At 38.4% G+C, this 21554-nt stretch overlaps 1 non-coding gene and 1 pseudogene across 1 annotated transcript; one reads left to right on the top strand and one right to left on the bottom strand.

Moving 5' to 3' along the window:
• Nucleotides 1-21111, bottom strand: part of LOC138074653 (craniofacial development protein 2-like) — a 38358-nt pseudogene extending 17247 nt beyond the window's left edge.
• LOC138093233 (U6 spliceosomal RNA) lies at nt 16764-16870 on the top strand. Its single transcript, XR_011146023.1, has one exon. It is a non-coding gene; the product is annotated as a U6 spliceosomal RNA (small nuclear RNA).
• Nucleotides 21112-21554: the final 443 nt, after the last annotated feature.

Raw genomic sequence — 21554 nt, 5'->3', positions numbered from 1 at the left:
TATTCCCTTTCATGTCCTGCCCCATTCCCCTCTGGATTCAGTGCAGTTCAGATCAGTTGCTCAGTCGTGTCTCACTCTTTGCGACCCCATGAATCACAGCACGCTAGGCCTCCCTGTCCATCACCAACTCCCAGAGTTCACTCAGACTCACGTCCATCGAGTCCGTGATGCCATCCAACCATCTCATCCTCTGTTGTCCCCTTCTCCTCCTGCCCCCAATCCCTCGCAGCATCAGAGTCTTTTCCAATGAGTCAACTCTTCGCATGAGGTAGCCAAAGTACTGGAGTTTCAGCTTTAGCATCATTCCTTCCAAAGAACACTCAGGACTGATATCCTTTCGAATGGACTGGTTAGATCTCCTTGCAGTTCAAGGGACTCTCAAGAGTCTTCTCCAACACCACAGTTCAAAAGCATCAATTCTTGAGCACTCAGCTTTCTTCACAGACCGACTCATATCCATACATAACCACTGGAAAAACCATAGCCTTGACTAGACCCACCTTTTGTTGGCAAAGTAATGTCTCTGCTTTTGATTATGCTATCTAGGTTGGTCATAACTTTCATTCCAAGGAGTAAGCGTCTTTTAATTTCATGGCTGCAGTCACCATCTGCAGTGATTTTGCAGCCTCAAAAACATAAAGTCTGAAACTGTTTCCACTGTTTCCCCATCTATTTCCCATGATGTGATGGGACCGGATGCCATGATCTTCGTTTTCTGAATGTTGAGCTTTAAACCAACTTTCTCACTCTCCTCTTTCACTTTCATCAAGAGGCTTTTTAGTTTCTCTTCACTTTCTGCCATAAGGGTGGTGTCATCTGATATCTGAGGTGATTGATATTTCTCCCAGCAATCCTGATTCCAGCTTGTGCTTCTTCCAGTCCAGCGTTTCTCACGATATACTCTGCATAGAAATTAAATAAGCAGGATGACAATATACAAACTTGATGTACTCCTTTTCCTATTAGAACCAGTCTGTTGTTCCATGTCCAGTTCTAACTGTTGCTTCCTGACCTGCATATAGGTTTCTCAAGAGGCAGGTCAGGTGGTCTGGTATTCCCATCTCTTTCAGAATTTACCACCGTTTATTGTGATCCACACAAAGGCTGAAATAGATGTTTTCCTGGAACTCTCTTGTTTTTTTCCATGATCCAGTGGATGTTGGCAATTTGATCTCTGGTTCCTCTGCCTTTTCTAAAACCAGCTTGAACATCAGGGAGTTCATGGTTCACGTATTGCTGAAGCCTGGCTTGGAGAATTTTGAGCATTACTTTACTAGCATGTGAGATGAGTGCAATTGTGTGGTAGTTTGAGCATTCTTTTGCATTGTCTTTCTTTGGAATTGGAATGAAAACTGATCTTTTCCAGTCCTGTGGCCACTGCTGAGTTTTCCAAACTTGCTGGCGTATTGAGTGCAGCACTTTCACAGCATCATCTTTCAGGATTTGAAACAGCTCAACTGGAATTCCATCAACTCCACTAGCTTTGTTTATAGTGATGCTTTCTAAGGCCCACTTGACTTCACATTCCAGGATATATGGCTCTAGGTGAGTGATCACACCATCGTGATTATCTGGGTCGTGAAGATCTTTTTTGTACTGTTCTTCCATGTATTCTTGCCACCTCTTCTTAATATCTTCTGCTTCTGTTAGGTCCATACCATTTCTGTCCTTTATTGAGCCCATCTTTGCATGAAATGTTCCCTTGGTATCTCTAGTTTTCTTGAAGAGATCTCTAGTCTTTCCCATTCTGTTCTTTTCCTCTATTTCTTTGCATTGATTGCTGAGGAAGGCTTTCTTATCTCTCCTTGCTATTCTTTTGAACTCTGCATTCAGATGCTTATATCTTCTTATATCTTTCCTTTTCTCCTTTGCTTTTTGCCTCTTTTCTCTTCACAGCTATTTGTAAGGCCTCCCCAGACAGCCATTTTGCTTTTTTGCATTTCTTTTCCATGGGGATGGTCTCGATCCCTGTCTCCTGTACAACGTCATGAACCTCATACCATAGTTCATCAGGCACTCTATCTATCAGATCTAGACCCTTAAATCTATTTCTCACTTCCATTGTATAATCATAAGGGATTTGATTTAGGTCATACCTGAATGGTCTAGTGGTTTTCCCTACTTTCTTCAATTAAAATCTGAATTTAGCAATAAGGAGCTCATGATCTGAGCCACAGTCAGCTCTTGGTCTTGTTTTTGCTGCCTATATAGAGTTTCTCCAACTTTGGCTGCAAAGAATATAATCAATCTGATTTCAGTGTTGACCATCTGGTGATGTCTACCTGTAGAGTCTTCTCTTATGTTGTCAGAAGAGGGTGTTTGTTATGACCAGTGCGTTCTCTTGGCAAAACTCTATTAGCCTTTTCCCTGCTTCATTCTGTATTCCAAGGCCAAACTTGCCTCTTACCCCAGGTGTTTCTTGACTTCCTACATTTGCATTCCAGTCCCCTGTAATGAAAAGGATATCTTTTTTGGGTATTAGTTCTAAAAGGTCTTGTAAGTCTTCATAGAACCATTCAACTTCAGCTTCTTCAGCATTACTGGTTGGGGCATAGGCTTGGATTACTGTGATATTGATTGGTTTGCCTCAGAAACGAACAGAGATAATTCTGTCATTTTTGAGATTGCATCCAAGTACTGCATTTTGGACTCTTTTGTTGACCATGATGGCTACTCCTATTTAGAAAACAGGTAATCAAAACTAAGCAAAACCTTGTTGGGCCTTCTCAGATACAGAAGTTCCTCTGTGTCCCCCATTCCTTGTCTGCAGGAAAAAAACTTCAGATCACTACAGCATCCTACAGCACTTCAGATTCCTACAGCATCACTCCAGATGCTGTAGGAATTGTACTGGCAAACTAGAAAGAAGAGATTTGTCAGTCAAGACTGACAGAAAAATTAATTTTATTAAGCTCAGACTCTCTTACAGATGGTGAATATCTGCAAATGAATGCTTGCAAGCTCCTGTGATTGGAGGTGTGCTCCAGGATTGGTTGCTGACTCTGGAAGGCTCACCTCCTGCGCCCCTAACCCCATCTGTTTCTGTAGGCTTTGATTGCCATGCACAAGCCCTTCAGAACAGTGCTTTTGAAGGACTGAGGGCTGTTGTTGCACAGAGATCAAGCACTGAGCCTTTGGAGTGGGAGCACTGACTCCAAGACCCTAGACTACCAGAAAACTAACCCTAGGGAGTACCAAACAGTGAGAACTGACACAAAGGAAATCACTTGAATACAAGACCCAGCATCACCCAACTACCAGTAGCACCCTGTGCAGGATGCCTCATCTCAACAACTAACAAAAAAATACAAACCAAATCATCAGCAGACAGGGTTACCACCTCACTCAGCCTTGCCCATCAGAGGAAAAACAAACAAACAGAAACTCAGCACAAATCTCACCCTATACAAAGTTTACACAAACCACTGGACCAACGTTAGGAGGGCAGAAACCAAAAGGAAGAAAAAATTCAACAATGAACCCTGGGAAAAGGAGACCTCAAACACAATAAGTCAAAAAAAATAATGAAAAGGCAGATAAATACTACACAAATTAAGGAACAAAACCGAAACACAGAAGTCCAAATAAATGAAGAGGAAATAGGCAAACTCCCTGAAAAAGAATTCAGAATAATGATAGTAAAGATGATCAAGGTTTTGACCATCAAGATCATCAAGATAACAACAAAATGGAGAAAATGCAAGAATCAATTAACAAAGACCTAGAAGAATTAAAGAATAAACATACAGAGACAAACAACACAATTATTGAAATTAAAAATACTCTAGAAGGAAGGAATCAACAGCAGAATAACTGAAGCAGAAGAATGAACCAGTGGGCTGGAAGATAAAATGGTAGAAATAACTTCTAAAGAGCAGAATAAAGTAAAAAGAATAAAGAGAACTGAGGATAGTCTCAGAGACCTCTGGAACAATATCAAACACACCAACATTTGAATTATAGAGGTCCCAGAAGAAGAGAAAAAGAAAGGGTATGAGAAAATTTTTGAAGAGATTATAGTTGAAAATTTCCCCAACATGGAAAAGGAAACAGTCAATCATGTCTAAGAGGCACAAAGAGTCCCATACATGATAAACCCAAGGAGAAACACGTCAGTTCAGTTCAGTTCAGTCACTCAGTTGTGTCTGACTCTTTGCGACCTCATGAATCACAGCTCGCCAGGCCTCCCTGTCCATCACCAACACCCAGAGTTCACCCAAACTCATGTCCATCGAGTTGGTGATGCCATCCAGCCATCTCATCCTCTGTTATCCCCTTCTCCTCCTGCCCCCAATCCCTCGCAGCATCAGAGTCTTTTCCAATGAGTCAACTCTTCACATGAGGTGGCCAAAGTACTGGAGTTCCAGCTTTAGCATCATTCCTTCCAAAGAAATCCCAGGGCTGATCTCCTTCAGAATGGACTGGTTAGATCTCCTTGCAGTCCAAGAGACTCTCAAGAGTCTTCCCCAACACCACAGTTCAAAAGCATCATTTCTTCGGCAAAGCAACAAGTAACATACAAGGGAAACCCCATACGCTTAACAGTTGATCTTTCAGAAGAAACTCTGCAGGCCAAAAGGGAATGGCAGGATATATTTAAAGTACTGAAAGGGGAAAATCTACAACCAAGATTACTATACTCCACAAGGATCTCATTCAAAATTGATGGAGAAATAAAAAGCTTTTCAGACAACCAAAAGTTAAGAGAATTCAGTACCACTAAACCAGCTTTACAACAAATAGTAAATGGACTTATATAGTCAAGAAATACAAGAAAAGAAGAAAGATCTACAAAATCAACTCCAAACAATTAAGAAAATGGCAATAGGAACATATATATCAATAATTAGTTTAAATGTAAGTGTATTAAATGCTCCAACAAAAAGACACAGACTGGTTGAATGGATACAAAAGCAAAACCCATAAATATGCTGTCTACAAGAAACCCACTTCAGACCTACAGATACATATAGACTGAAAGTGAGAGGATAGAAAAATATATTTCATGCAAATGGGAAGCAAAAGAAAGGTGGAATAGCAATCCTCACATCAGACAAAACAGACCTTAAAGAAGATTACAAGAGATAAGGAAGGACACTACATAATGATCAGGGGATAAATCCAAGAAGAAGACATAACAATTGTAAATATCTATGCACCCAACATAGGAGCACCTCAATACTTAAGACAAACACTAACACACATAAAAGGAGAAACTGACAGTAACACAATAATAGTAGGAGACTTTAATGCCCCACTCCCACCAATGAACAGATCAGCAAAACAGAAAATTAACAAGGAAACACAAGTCTTAAATGATACATTAGATGAGATGGATCTCACTGATATCTTCAGGACATTCCATCCAAATGAAGAAGAATACACCTTCTTCTCTAGTGCATGTGGAACATTCTCCAGGATAGATCATATCTTGGGTCACAAATCAAACCTCAGTAAATTTAAGAAAATTTAAATTATATCAGGCATCTTATCTGACCACAATGCTGTGAGACTAGATATCAAGTACAAGAAAAAAACTACAAGAAATACAAACACATGGAGATTAAACAACATGTTTCTAAGTAACAGGTTACTGAAGAAATCAAAAAGGAAATTAAAAAAAATTCTAGAAACAAATGACAATGAAAACACAACAACTCAAAATCTATGGGATGCAGCAAAAGCAGTTCTAAGAGCAAATTTTATAGAAATACAATCCTCAAGAAAGAAGAAAAACATTGAATAGACAACCTAACTTTACACCAAAAACAACTGGAAAAAGAAGAACAAAAACCCTTCAAAATTAGTAGAAGGAAAGAAATCATAAAGATCTGAGCAGAAATAAATGAAAAAGATAATAGTAAAGATAGTAAATATTACTAGTAAAAATTAATAAAACTAAAAGCTGGTTCTTTGATTAGACAAAAAAGATTGATAAATTTTTAGCCAGATTCATCAAGAACAAAAGAGAGAAGAATCAACTTAACAAAATTAGAAATGAAAAAGGAGAGGTTAAACAGACAATGCAGAAATACAAAGAATTCTAAGAGACTATTATGAACAACTACCTGGCAATAAAACAGAAAACCTGGAAGAAATGGACAAGTTTTTAGATAAGTTCAGTCTTCCAAGACTGAACCAGGAAGAAATAGAAATTATGAAACCCAAATACAAGCACTGAAATTGAAGCTGTGATCAAAAATCTCCCATAAAATAAAAGCTCAGGATCAGATGGCTTCACAGGAGAATTCAATAAAAACATTTAGAGAAGAGCTAATGCCTATCCTCCTAAAACTCTTTCAAAAAATTGCAGAGGAAGAAACACTTCCAAACTCATTCTATGAGGCCACCATCACCATGATATCAAAACCAGACAAAGACAACACACAAAAAAGAAAATTACAGGCCAGTATCACTGATGAACATACATGCAAAAATCCTCAACAAAGTTTTAATAAACAGAATTCAGCAACACATCAAAAAGCTCACATACCCTGATAAACTTGCATTTATCTCAGGAATGCAAAGAGTCTTCAATATACACAATCAATGTGATACACCATATTAACAAATTAAAAGATAAAAACCATATGATCATCTCAATAGATGCAGAAAAAGCCTTTGACAAAATTCAGCACCCATTTATTATTAAAACTTTTCAAAAAATGGAAGGAACCCACCTCAACACAGCAAAGGTCATATATGATAAGCCTACAGCTAACATTATTGTCAATGGTGAGAAACTGACAGCATTCCCCCTAAGATCAGGAACAAGACAAGGGTGTCCACTATTATTCAACATAGTTCTGGAAGTCCTAGCTATAGCAATCAGAGAAGAAAATATAAAAGGAATCCAGATTGGAAAAGAAGAAGTAAATCTCTCACTGTTTGCAGATGCCATTATACTGTACATAAAAAACCATATTTATGTACCCGTAAAGGTACTATCAGAAAATTACAAGAGCTAATCAGTGAATTTAGCAAAGTTTTGAGATACAAAATCAATACACAGAAATCACTTGCATTTCTATAAACTAACAATGAAAAATCAGAAAGAGCAATTTAAGGAATCAATTCCATTCACTATTGCAACAAAAAGAATTAAATATTTAGGAATAAACTTACCTAAGGAGACAAAAGAACTGTACACAGAAAATTATAAGACACTGATGAAAGAAATCAAAGATGACACAAACAGATGGAGAGATATTCCACGTTTCTGGGTAGGAAGAATCAATATTGTGAAAATGATTATACTACCAAATGCAATCTACAGATTCAGTGCAATCCCTACCAAATTACCAGTGGCATTTTTCACAGAACTAGAACAAAAAATTTCACAATTCATATGGAAACACAAAAGACCCTGAATAGCCAAAGCAGTCTCGAGAAAGAAGAAAGAAGCTAGAGGAATCAACCTTCCTGACTTTGGATTATACTACAAAGCTACAGTCATCAAGACAGTAAGGCACTGGCACAAAAACAGAAATATAGACTAATGGAACAAGATAGAAAGCCCAGAAATAAACCCATGCACTTATGGGTACCTTATTTTTGACAAAGGAGGCAAGGCTATACAATGGGGCAAAGACAGCCTCTTCAATAAGTGGTGCTGGGAAAACTGGACAGCTATGTGTAAAAGAAAGAAATTAGAACACTTCCTAACACCATACACAAAAATAAATTAAAAATGGATTAAAGATGTAAATGTAAGACCAGAAACTATAAAACTCTTAGAGGAAAACATAGGTAGAACACTCGATGACATAAATCAAAGCAAGACCCTCTATGACCCACCTTCTAGGGTAATGGAAATAAAAACAGATGTAAACAAGTGGTACCTGATTAAACTTATAAGCTTTTGCATAACAAATGAAACTATAAGCAAAGTGAAAAGACAACCCTCAGAATGGGAGAAAATAATAGCAAATGAAAAAACTGACAAAGGATTAATTTCCAAAATATACTAGCAGCTCATATAACTCAATGTCAGAAAATAAACAACCCAAACAAAAAGTGGGGAAAAGACCTAAACAGACATTTCTCCAAAAAAGACATACAGATGGTTAACAAACATATGAAAAGATGCTCAACATCGCTCAATATTAGAGAAATGTAAATCAAAATCACAATGAGGTATCACCTCACACTGGTAAGAATCAGTCAGTTCAGTTCAGTCATTCAGTTGTGTCTGACTCTTTGCGACCCCATGAACCACAGCAAGCCAGGCATTCCTGTCCATCACCAACTCCCAGAGTTTACCCAAACTCATATCCATTGAGTTTGTGATGCCATCCAACCATCTCTTCCTCTGTTGTCCCCGTCTCCTCCTGCCCTCTTTCCCAGGATCAAGGTCTTTTCCAATGAGTCAGCACTTAACATCAGGTGGCCAAAGTACTGGAGTTTCAGCTTCAACATCAGTCCTTCCAATGAACACCCAGGACTGATTTCCTTTAGGATGGACTGGTTGGATCTCCTTCCAGTCCAAGGGACTCTCAAGAGTCTTCTCCAACACCACAGTTCAAAAGCATCAATTCTTTGGTGCTCAGCTTTCTTTATAGTCCAACTCTCACATCCATACATGACTACTGGAAAAACCACAACCTTGACTAGATGGACCTTTGTTGACAAAATAATGTCTCTGCTTTTTAATATACTGTCTAGGTTGGTCATAACTTTCCTTCCAAGGAGCAAGGGTCTTTTAATTTCATGGCTGCAGTCACCATCTGCAGTGATTTTGGAGCCCATAAAAATAAAGCCAGCCACTGTTTCCACTGTTTCCCCATCTATTTGCCATGAACCATCATCAAAAAGTCTACAAACAATAAATGCTGGAGAAGGTGTGGAGAGAAGGGAATACTCTTGTGCTGCTGGTGGGAATGTAAATTTATACAGCCACTATGGAAGGCAGTATGGAGATTTCTTAAAAAACTAGAAATAAAACCACCATATGGCCCAGCAATCTGACTTCTAGACATATACCCTGAGGAATCCAAAATTGAAAAAGATACATGTATCCCATTGTTCATCGCAGCACTATTTACAATAGCTTACTTCCTGGAAGGAAAGTTATGACTAATCTAGATAGCATATTCAAAAGCAGAGACATTACTTTGCTAACAAAGGTCTATCTAGTCAAGGCTATGGTTTTTCCAGTGGTCATGTATGGATGTGAAAGTTGGACTGTGAAGAAAGCTGAGCGCTGAAGAATTGATAGTTTTGAACTATGGTGTTGGAGAAGACTCTTGAGAGTCCCTTGGACTGTGAGGAGATCGAACCAGTCCATCCTAAAGGAGATCAGTCCTGGGTGTTCATTGGAAGGACTGATGCTAAAAGCTGAAACTCCAATACTTTGTCCACCTCATGCGAAGAGTTGACTCATTGGAAAAGACTCTGATGCTGGGAGGGATTGGGGGCAGGAGGAAAAGGGGATAACAGAGGATGAGATGGCTGGATGGCATCACCAACTCGATGGACATGAGTTTGGGTGAACTCTGGGTGTTGGTGATGGACAGGGAGGCCTGGCGAGCTGTGATTCATGGGGTCACAAAGAGTCAGGCACAACTGAGCAACTGAACTGAACTGAGAACATGGAAGCAATCTAGATGTCCATCAACAGATGAATGGATAAAGAAGTTGTGGCACATATACACAATGGAATGTTACTCAGCCATAAAAACAAACGCAGTTGAGCTAGTTCTGATGAGGTGGATGAACTTAGAACCTATTAAACAGAGTGAAGTGAGTCAGTAAGAGAAACATAAATATTGTATTCTAATGCACATACATGGAATCTAGAAAAATAGCACTGATGAATTTATTTACAGGGCAGCAATGGAGAAGCAGACATAGAAAACAGACTTATGGACACGGGGAGAGGGAAGAAGAGGGTGAGGTGTATGGAAAGAGTAACATGGGAATTTACATTACCATATGTAAAACAGATGGCCAACGGGAATTTGTTGTATGGTTCAGGAAACTCAAACAGGGGCTCTGGATCAACCTGGAGGGGTGGAATGGGGAGAGAGATGGGAGGGAGGTTCAAAAGGGAGGGGATATACATATACTAATGGCTGATTCATGTTGAAGTTTGACAGAAAACAGCAAAATTCTGTAAAGCAACTATCCTTCAATAAAAAATGAATTAAAAAGAAAAAAAGAAAAGGAAAGCATTGATAGCTTAAACAATGTAACAGTTCCTCCTCAAGGGATAGACCTAACAATCTGACCCATATCCTTGAGTTGTTTTGCAGAAATTAAGACTCCCACCCAGGTGGAGGATGATGACTACATGCTAACCACAGCACAAAGACCCCAGACTGAATGTAATGAGAAAGTTGATGACTAAGATTCCCAAAATATCACCCTGTTAACTTATTAACTACTGATCAAAAGAAAGATCATGAGCTGACCACACGTCCTTCAACACCCACCCTAATACTGCCTTTTAAGACTTCTTCCTTGAGAGTTCAGGTCTCTAGAACATGAGTTCCCTATTCTCCCTGCTTTGTGCCTTGCAAAAAATGCTGTACTTTCCTTCATAATATCCAGTGTCAATGGATACACTGACACTGGCACATATTTTTCTCTTGACATTGTCTGACTCACCAGTGAGATAAACTGTGATGATCCTAGAAATCTCTGGGGTCCACCATTTACCTTCTCTCCCCATATCATCATTCAATTTCTGGATCTAGAGTAGGAAATACACTAAAATATTCAATATATTTTAAGTGGGATGTAAGAATTAGCCTTGTTGTCATAGACTTGATATCCTGTGATTCCTGGGTGGCCATATGTTAGTTTCTAACCCTATCAACTTGGATACATTTCAACTTCTGGTCTTCAATTTCCGCCCCCTAAAATTTCAGTTCCTTGCTGGGATGGAGCTTTAGGCACTAAGACCCATTCCACTTGGCTGGACAGCTGACCTGTCTCTGGATCTGGATTCCTGAAAGTATGAATCCTATTTCCTATACTTTCAGCTTCTGATTAAAATATTTTTCGAAGATGATGATAACTCTAAGCCATGGAAATGATGTCTGTTTATCTTGGAACACGGCTTACTGTGTGAATATCTGCCTGGAATAACAGTGAGACTGGCACCCTCTCATCCTTAGGGATTAGGGAGGATCTCCATAATGTCTTACATAGAGAAAAAAAGCAGAGATCTGGAACCCGACAGACCTGAGGTTCATCCCAGCTCTGTTAATTAATTTTAGATAAATTACTGAACTTCTCTAAGCCCATTTTCTCATCCATTAAAATAAGGAGTGAATCCTACTCACATGATAACTGTAAAAATTAAATGAAATTAAAAATGTAAAGCCTCTAATACAGTGCTTGCATGTAAAAGTTTTTTTAACAAATGATAGCTATTTTAATTACTAGCAAATGTAAGAAAAGGTAAATTCATTCAGCCCCAAAAATGCTTATTAAGTGCCTTTTTACTGCCAAATATTTTACTGAGCTCTGGGAGGAGGTAAAAAGGCAAAGATGACATGGTCCTCTGATAGGGAAAAAGAATAAGCCAATAGACACCTTCAACAAAATTTGTAGACAGTGCAATGGCAGACATCAGTCCAGAGTGACATGTATATTCCTCAGAGGAGCATCTGAACTGGAAGTTATAATCCTGGATGAGCATCCTAAAGAAGAAAGCTGATTAGTAAGAAAGGGGGATGAAAGGTGCTCCTGGCAGAAGCATGGAAGAATTTGGTGATTGGGAAATACCAAATACTTCGTCAATGTGGTTGGAAGATGGACTGGGAGTAGGGAAGTAAGTCAGCAAGGGAAATAGAAAGGTAAGTAAGGGTCTCTCCTGATGGCCCTATGGCCGAGCTAAGGAGTTTGAGATTCAACCAGAGGGCTGTAAATGGCTGCTGATGTTTAAAGCAGAGGAGCAACATGATCAGATTTACGTTTTAGCAAAATCACTCCAAAGCACTTCCATTGTGCTGGATTTGAATAGCACTGAAAACAAAGGCAGAACCACCACAGTAGAAGTCCATATGCTACTCATGAAGTATGCCCCCCTCTTTTTAATTCTATAATGTGATGTCATGCCAAAATAATTTCAAAGGTACTAAGATAACGAAATAAAAACCATTTTAAACATGAAATGTATTTTATTGTGAGCTTCTTGATTTTTTAAAAAACAAAATTATACATCTTCAACGATTAAAATGAAATTCTAAAATCCTGACATATGCTTCCATATACTATGGTCTTAATACTGTGCAAGTACCCCTAGAAGCCACAGGTCTGACTGAAAGTAACTTAATAAATAAAAATTTTATTTAATGTGAAATGCTTAGTCACCCAGAGATTAGTGTAGAGCTATATCTACAATTAACTCTATGTTTTTGACAACTGGTAGATTTTAAAATCTTAAAATTCTCAGTTTTGTAAAATACTCAGTACTTTCTCACATATATGTCACACTATTATTTTTAGGATGCTGACAAAAAATTTAATTTTTGAGAAATGAATATAAAAGGATTTAAGGAACTGAATTATAAGAAAGGTATCTCTTGTATCATACTCACATACAATGGACTATTAGGTTAAAATATCAGATATTGGTTATACTTATTTCTTATGTGGTCAAACAAGTCACACAGATCATCCAGGAAAGGCATTTTCCAGCCAACACCCAGCTCTGAGTTGACCTGTTTCATGCTTATATTTTGCTATTTACCTTTTACCCCTAATGCTGGCTTCCACGTGTGTAGCAGACACTAAGGTGTCTCTTCAACATCTATCCCACCTCTTGACACTGTGCATCTGCCATTTGGTTTAAGGAACTGACCTACGCAAGTGAGGCAAGTCCTGATCAATCTGCCTCAATCAATACAATCAGATCTTTCTTGCCTATAACTGGTCTAGGACCTAATGCTTAAACCTGCCAGCACATGGAATTCCTTTAGAAACAGGAATAGGAACATAATTGTTCCTAGAACAATAAGACATGCCAAGAAAATTATTTGGAGACTTCTGGGAAAAGTTCCTTCATTTACGAGTGATTCATTAGAAAATGGCTTAAAAAAAAAAAACAAATAAGAGTGTAGCTTCAATCATTAACACCACCCTATAACTATGAGGAAACCACTTTAGGATATAACTGATATTATCCCAGGTCCTTGATGACATTGTTGAACTGAGTTTTAACCAAACTTGAAGCCCAGTCTACCTCTGGACTTTGTTATCTAACCAATGAATTTCCTTACTGTTTATGCCACCACTTTCAGTTGGGTTTCTGTTATTTGCAGCTGAAAGTATTCTAAATGTAGCAATTTTCTACCACTTTTGCCTACCACTTTTGTTTCTAACATGATGAACCCACTGGCTGTTTTTCTTAGCCTTAACACTCAGCACTCATCTATCTAGACATTTACAGTGAACATTTTTGTTGTCTATCCAATATCCAGACCTATCTTCTTCCACTGGGTGATATCATGCAAGGATAGGTTGTATGAACCTGGTGCAGCCACAAAAGAAGCTAGCCTGATAACAAAGTTGATATCTTAAAATGACAAAATAGAAGAATGGAAAAAAAAAACAAGGCCTTGATAATTAGTGTCATTTAACTGATGGAACACTATTATCAGACTTCTATTATCTGAATAACAAATATTCTCATTGTTTAAGATAATTTGAGCTGGAATATTCTATTGTTTGAATTTGAAAATGACTAAAGTATTGTAGCAATTTCTAGTACTAGAGAAAATGGTAGCAAGAATCAGAATGCTAGTATATGTTGACTACTTCTTATGGTTTTCACTAAAAATGTACAACAAAGAGGAAGCTTAGACTGAAAAGAGAGAAGGAAGTGGGAGGCAGTAATAGGAGATAAACTTAGTTGCCAAAGTTTCTTCTATGGCTCTCCTGCTGAATAATCTACATTAGACAAAGGCAGTTAGTTTTATGTCAAATACAGGTTTACAGAAGGGGCGTCTCTATCTACATTCATTGTTTTCAATTATACTGGTGACATAGGTCATCAAAGTGTGAACCAGGGGGAATGGGTAAATCTCAGAGAGATGTCTATGGTTAGAAGACTGAAGTGCTCAGACCCAAGGACTGTGTCTAATTGGGTTTTCTAACCTTTTTTACTGATCTGTAGAATCAGCCAAAAGAAATCAGGATCTACTAATTTTGCTAAGTCTCAGGGAAATTATAAGCCTGGCCAATTCACAGCAATGAACAATTCTATGACAGTTCAATTCCTAAAGCACCCTTCCAGAAACTCAAACTCACACTAACAAAAAGTGCTAATCCAATACTTGTGTCAAATGTGGCTATAGAAGACAATGAACAAGAAAGATGTTCTCAAAAGAACAGAACTAAGGGTGATAGAAGGCAATGTTGTTTAGTTGCTAAGTAGTATCTGACTCTTTGTGGTGTCTGACTCTTTGCAACCCCATGGACTATAGCCCATCAGGCTCCTCTGTCATTGGATTTCTCAGGCTAGAATACTGGAGTGGGATGTCCTTTAATAGAAGGCAATCAGTTCAGTTCAGTTCGGTTGCTCAGTCATGTCCGACTCTTTGTGACATGAATCGCAGCACGCCAGGCCTCCCTGTCCATCACCAACTCCTGGAGTTCACTCAGATTCACGTCCATCGAGTCAGTGATGCCATCCAGCCATCTCATCCTCTGTCGTCCCCTTCTCCTCCTGCCCCCAATCCCTCCCAGCATCAGAGTCTTTTCCAATGAGTCAACTCTTCGCATGAGGTGGCCAAAGTACTGGAGTTCCAGCTTTAGCATCATTCCTTCCAAAGAAATCCCAGGACTGATCTCCTTCAGAATGGACTGGTTGGATCTCCTTGCAGTCTAAGGGACTCTCAAGAGTCTTAGGTTATCCCAAAAACCAGAATCAGAGACTACCATTCTGACTGACCAAGGGACTCATCACTAATGAGTGGGCAGTCCTCTCTTCTTTCTAATAGGATACAATATGGGCTCTAGGCCAATATCCACTGAATGCCATTTCCATTCTCCCCTTTCCAAATAAGAGTTACATTTATATCTATTTTGTTCCTTCTCAATTATTTCATATTGAAAATGAAGTAGAAAACTTATCTTTAAGCCATGGGTCCCTGAGTCACAAGAAGCCAAGTCCAGACCTGATAGAGAACTCTTGTCCTTGGAGCTAGATGTGGTTACTGGCTGAGACTTTGGGTTGTCTCCCCTGGGGAGACAATGAATGTGTCTCACATAAGTATGGACATTTTTTTAGATTGTATGTGGGAAAAAGGATGTATGAAGTTGACTTATATAATAGTGTTGGTTTTCTATTTTCTTTATTTATTTTAATTTTTATTTATTTTTTTACTTTACTCCATATCCATTTTCCCTTCTTACTTATTGAAAGAGTCCTACTTTTGTTCAGGTATCCACCCCTTTCTACATGCCCATGTGCATCAGGAGAGACTGGTCTCATGCCCACTCCCATGAGGTAAATCCTGACTAGTCTAGGCTAGTCATGATTTTTCTATTCTTCTTTCTGGTAACTATTTTAGACATGGGCATATTGAGCAATGACACGAGGAGAAGTTTGCTAGAAAACTTCTGGTAAAGATTTCCCTACTTTCTAAAAAATTACACAAGGAAGTCAGAGCTTCTCTCTGTGCATTTTATCATGTCAGGTCATGATACACATGCCTGCTGCAGCCATCTGGTAACCATTTGGAGAGCTTTGTGCGAAGTACAAAGCTGACATACTTAGGTGATGAAAACAATGAAAAGAAACAGGATCTTTCAGACAATGAATTAAATAGTCTTACAGACTCTCTAGCTCAGGATTTCTTGTCATGTATAATAGGAAATATCCTTATGGTTTAAATCTATTTAAACTGAGAACATCTTTTCCTCACAGTTCAAAGGATCCTCACTGATTTATCTCTGTTTTCACCTGATTAATATTTTGTAATATTTTATAACGCAAACTTTTCTAGAGGCACTTTATGGAATGCAGAGAGACTGGATACTGACCTAGATACTATCTTCCAGTGTACTTTTTGGAGCATGAACACATTTATTCAGTTATGCCACACAAATACTAATTCAGATCCTAGACTTTCAGTATCCCTTATGAATTGTGACCCCCTAAAATTGATGTGTTGAAGTTCTAACCCCTAGTCCCCTAGAATGTCTTATTTGGAGATAGGGTCTTCACAGAGCTAATCAAGGTAAAATGAAATCTTTAGGATGAGTCCTAATTCAACATGACCAGTGCACTTAAAAGAAGAGGTATTTGGACACAGACACAGAAAGAGAGAAAATAATGTGAAGACATATGAGAAGAGAGTCATCTACGAGCCAAGGAGAGGAATAAACTCTTCCCTCACAGACTTCAGAAGGAATCAATTCTGCCAATACCTTCACCTCAGACTTCTAGCCCCAGAACTGTGAGACAACACACTTCTGCTGTTTAAGTCACTCAGTCTGTAGCACTTTGGTATAGTAGTCCTAGCAAACTAATACAGTCTTTGTGCTATTTCTGCTAGGAACTAGGAAGAAGTCTTTCTTTCTTAACAAGTGCTAGTCACTTATTTACATATACAATTTAATTTGACAAGCATTTATTGAGCAACTACTATGTCCCAGGACTTGTTAAGTGATAGGTTCACAGAGAAGTACTCACTTCTTGTTCTCAAAGAGCTCAGTAAAGTAGCTGTGTGTTCTTTAAGAGAAGAGTTATTAAGAGAAGAGATAATCTCAAACACTTTAGAAGAAACTATTTAGAATTCAACAAGTCAGTGCTCACTTCGGCAGCACATATACTAAAATTGGAATAATACAGAGAAGATTAGCATGGCCCCTGCACAAGGATGACACGCAAATTCGTGAAGCATTCCATATTTTTAAAATACTTAGGAATATATCTACCTAAAGAAACTAAAGACCTATATATAGAAAACTATAAAACACTGGTGAAAGAAATCAAAGAGGACACTAATAGATGGAGAAATATACCATGTTCATGGATTGGAAGAATCAATATAGTGAAAATGAGTATACTACCCAAAGCAATTTACAAATTCAATGCAATCCCTATCAAGCTACCAGCAGTATTTTTCACAGAATTAGAACAAATAATTTCAAGATTTGTATGGAAATACAAAAAACCTCGAATAGCCAAAGCAATCTTGAGAAAGAATGGAACTGGAGGAATCAACTTGCCTGACTTCAGGCTCTACTACAAAGCCACAGTCATCAAGACAGTATGGTACTGGCACAAAGACAGAAATATAGATCAATGGAACAAAATAGAAAGCCCAGAGATAAATCCACACACATATGGACACCTTATCTTTGACAAAGGAGGCAAGAATATACAATGGAGTAAAGACAATCTCTTTAACAAGTGGTGCTGGGAAAACTGGTCAACCACTTGTAAAAGAATGAAATTAGATCACTTTCTAATACCGCACACAAAAATAAACTCAAAATGGATTAAAGATCTAAACGTAAGACCAGAAACTATAAAACTCCTAGAGGAGAATATAGGGAAAACACTCTCTGACATAAATCACAGCAGGATCCTCTATGATCCACCTCCCAGAATACTGGAAATAAAAGCAAAAATAAACAAATGGGATCTAATCAAAATTAAAAGCTTCTGCACAACAAAGGAAAATATAAGCAAGGTGAAAAGACAGCCTTCAGAATGGGAGAAAATAATAGCAAATGAAGCAACTGACAAACAACTAATCTCAAAAATATGCAAGCAACTTATGCAGCTCAATTCCAGAAAAATAAATGACCCAATCAAAAAATGGGCCAAAGAACTAAACAGACATTTCTCCAAAGAAGACATATGGATGGCTAACAAACACATGAAAAGATGCTCAACATCACTCATTATTAGAGAAATGCAAATCAAAACCACAATGAGGTACCACTTCACACCAGTCAGAATGTCTGTGATCCAAAAATCTGCAAGCAATAAATGCTGGAGAGGGTGTAGAGGAAAGGGAACCCTCCTACACTGTTGGTGGGAATGCAAACTAGTACAGCCACTATGGAGAACAGTGTGGAGCTTCCTTAAAAAATTGCAAATAGAAATACCTTATGACCCAGCAATCCCACTGCTGGGCATACACACCGAGGAAACCAGAATTGAAAGAGACACATGTACCCCAATGTTCATCGCAGCACTGTTTACAATAGCCAGGACATGGAAACAACCTAGATGTCCATCAGCAGATGAATGGATAAGAAAGCTGTGGTACATATACACAATGGAGTATTACTCAGCCATTAAAAAGAATACATTTGAATCAGTTCTAATGAGATGGATGAAACTGGAGCCGATTATACAGAGTGAAGTGAGCCAGAAAGAAAAACACCAATACAGTATACTAACACATATATATGGAATTTAGAAAGATGACAATGACAACCCTGTATGCAAGACAGCAAAAAAGACATAGATATGTAGAACGGACTTTTGGACTCAGAGGGAGAGGGAGAGGGTGGGATGATTTGGGAGAACGGCATTGTAACATGTATACTATCATGTAAGAATCAAATCGCCAGTCTATGTCCGACACAGGATACAGCATGCTTGGGGCTGGTGAACAGTGATGACCCAGAGAGATGTTATGGGGAGGGAGGTGGGAGGGGGTTCATGTTTGGGAATGCATGTACACCCGTGGTGGATTCATGTCAATGTATGGCAAAACCAATAAAAAAAAAAAAAGAATTCAACAAGTCATAAGCCTATGGCAAATCATTCTTATGTGCACATTAAAGCAGATTTCTCTTATTAATGTTCATGATAAATAAATGTTATATTCATGAGAGGAATAAATTGTATTAATGGTAAAATATTTCATAATGAATTCAGATTGGATTATATAATCAGTCCTAAATGGTGAAGTTTTACCCAAAAAATTTGCAATGAATAACTTTTTAAAAGTTGCTCAAGACTATCAATCAAGTTCCCAGGATATAAAGGTTGTAAAGGAAGAAGGATAGTAAAAAAATATTAAAATGTGGTATTGTCCTCACTTACATAATCTAATAGAATACCAAGGCAATGAAAAAAGATATTATTGCATCTATAAAGTAAGGTGTAAGGAAAAGAAACTCTAAATGAAGAAAAGAAGCTAGCACTAGAAAGAAACAGTCTTAGAAGGCTCTCTGTGTAGAAAGGAATAACTTTAATGCTGGGTTTTAAAGGAGAGGAACAAACATTTTACAGCCATCATTGGTCATTGTTCCATTTCTCTCCTCTGTTCAAAGTCAGAAGTTAGATCTACATTTACCTTGCCAAGCAAATACCAGGCTCCTCTTGTTACTAGACTTAACAGCCAGTCTCTGCTCCCTGAGAACTTGCCTTGGGCCAAAATGTGGTGAGCTATAAAGTTCTTTAGTCCAATTGATTTCACACACTTTTTCAAAATGAAAAAGTGCAAGTTTTACCAATGAAATAAGTGGTAATTAGGACAATAATATGTTAAATTTTATTTGAAATCTATTTATACTGAACTATACTAAGTTTGTCTGCATATTATAACCTATTAACTACTAGCAGGAAGTCATAATTCTTTAACAATTGAATTTTTTAAAGAAAACAAATTGATAAGTAAATAGCATATTCAACCTTATATGAGTATGTAAAAATAAGGTTCTTCATTTTAAAAAAATTAAAAATACCATTTTAATGTTCAAATGTTTCCTTTCTTCCAGAAGAAATTTATGACTAGGAAAATTAAATAAAAATAAACCTCTTTATCTGAGATTGCAAATAGACCTCAATTATCATAATTAGAGAACTTCCCCAGTGGCTCAGCAGTAAAGAATCTGCCTGCCAATGCAGGAGACATAGGTTCTATCCTTGGGTCAAGAAGATCCCCTGGAGAAGGAACTGGCAACCCACTCTAATATTCTTGCCTGGGAAATCCAATAGATAGAGCAGCCTGGTAGGCTGCATACAGTCCATGGGATCTCAAAAGAGTCAGACACCACTTAGTCAGTAAAACAACAATAACAACAAATCATAATTAGATATCAAATTAAAGTCTAAGATATCTTTCTTTTGACCAAACGGTAATAATTCTATACTTAGCATCTCTAAAGGTTTACATTTTTCAGTTGAAATGATAACAATCTTAGAAGTACTTATTTTGAGTTTTGGAAAATCATCAGTATTATAGATTTAAGATCTGTCCATGATCTGAAATGTTTTAAAAGTGAACAAATGTGTACTTCCTACTTTGCTTCATTATTATATCTATCAAGAAAACTTCAAACTTTAGAGTCTCCAAATGCAAATAATAGTTTTCTATTTATGGAATTTTCCTATTATGTAAATCAACTGCATTTCTGAAGAGCCATTTTGGTCAATGTGAACAGAGATGTCCAAGAAATTTAACCTGTGAGGAAATTAAGAAAATCTATCAATATCTTACTAGTTGTTGATTTTAAGAGGAGAAAATGAAGCTCCCTCCTTTTGGAAGTGCCAAGTAATCACATTGCTTCTGATAGCCTTCTTGTGACTAAAGTTCCAGTGCCCAAGATGACATATTAGGAAGACCTTGAGCTCACCTCCTTTCAGAGGCACACCAAAATTACAAAAATTGCAGAGCAATTATTGATGAGAAAGACCAAAAGACTAGCAGGAAAGATCTATAATTAAAGATACAAAGAAGAAACCACATTAAGTAGGAAGGGTGGAGATGTGGTATAAAGACCCAGGGCCTTGGGGTTGGCAACTCAAAAACAGGAGATAATTGCAATTGCAGAGATTCTCTCCAAGGAATAAGACCACTAAGCCTCACATTGGGCTCCTCAGCACTGGGGAGATGAACCCCCACAACATTTGGCTTTCAAAGTCCACAAAGGCTTATTTTGGGAGAGCCAGAGAGTGGTTAAAAAAAAATTACATTCTTAAAAGGTGCACACAAAATCTCACATGCTCTGGGACCCACAGCAGAAGCAGTAATTTAAAGGATCCTGGGTTGGACCCACTTGCTGATCTTGGAGAGGCTCCCAGAGAGGCAGGAGACAATTGACACTTACCTGGGGACACAGACATTGGAGGCAGCCATTCTGGGGAGCTGGTTTTACCATGTGGAAACTGGTTCTGGCAAACACCATTTTGGGATCCTCCCTCTAGCTTAATAGTCTCAGGACTCAGCCTTGCCCCAACCCACCTACAGGCTGACTTTCAGTGCCCTGGGACCTAGCCCTGCCCACCAGTAAGCCAACACTAGACTCAGGACCAGACTCATCCACCATGTCAGGGACTCATGGGCCCTGCAGCCAGCAATCTCAGGTCCTGGATCCACCTACCAATGGGCTGACAGCAGCTCCAGGACCCCCACAGCCCTGCAGCTAGAGCTGTCAGAACATAGCTCTGCCAAGCAATGGATCAGCACTAAACCCAGGGTCTGACCCCACCCACCAGTGAGAGGGCACCAGCCCTGGGATGCCCTGGGCCCCAGCCCTGCTCACCAGCAGGCTGACACCACTTCCAGACAGCTTAGGCCCCTCAGCTAGCTGCCTTGGGAATCTAGCCCCACTCTCTAACAGACTAACAC

The sequence above is a fragment of the Capricornis sumatraensis genome, chromosome 1 (assembly GCF_032405125.1).
Source record: "Capricornis sumatraensis isolate serow.1 chromosome 1, serow.2, whole genome shotgun sequence".
Lineage (NCBI taxonomy): Eukaryota > Metazoa > Chordata > Mammalia > Artiodactyla > Bovidae > Capricornis > Capricornis sumatraensis.
Note: the sequence above shows the minus strand (reverse complement) of the source record. Positions and strands in the feature narration are given on the sequence as shown.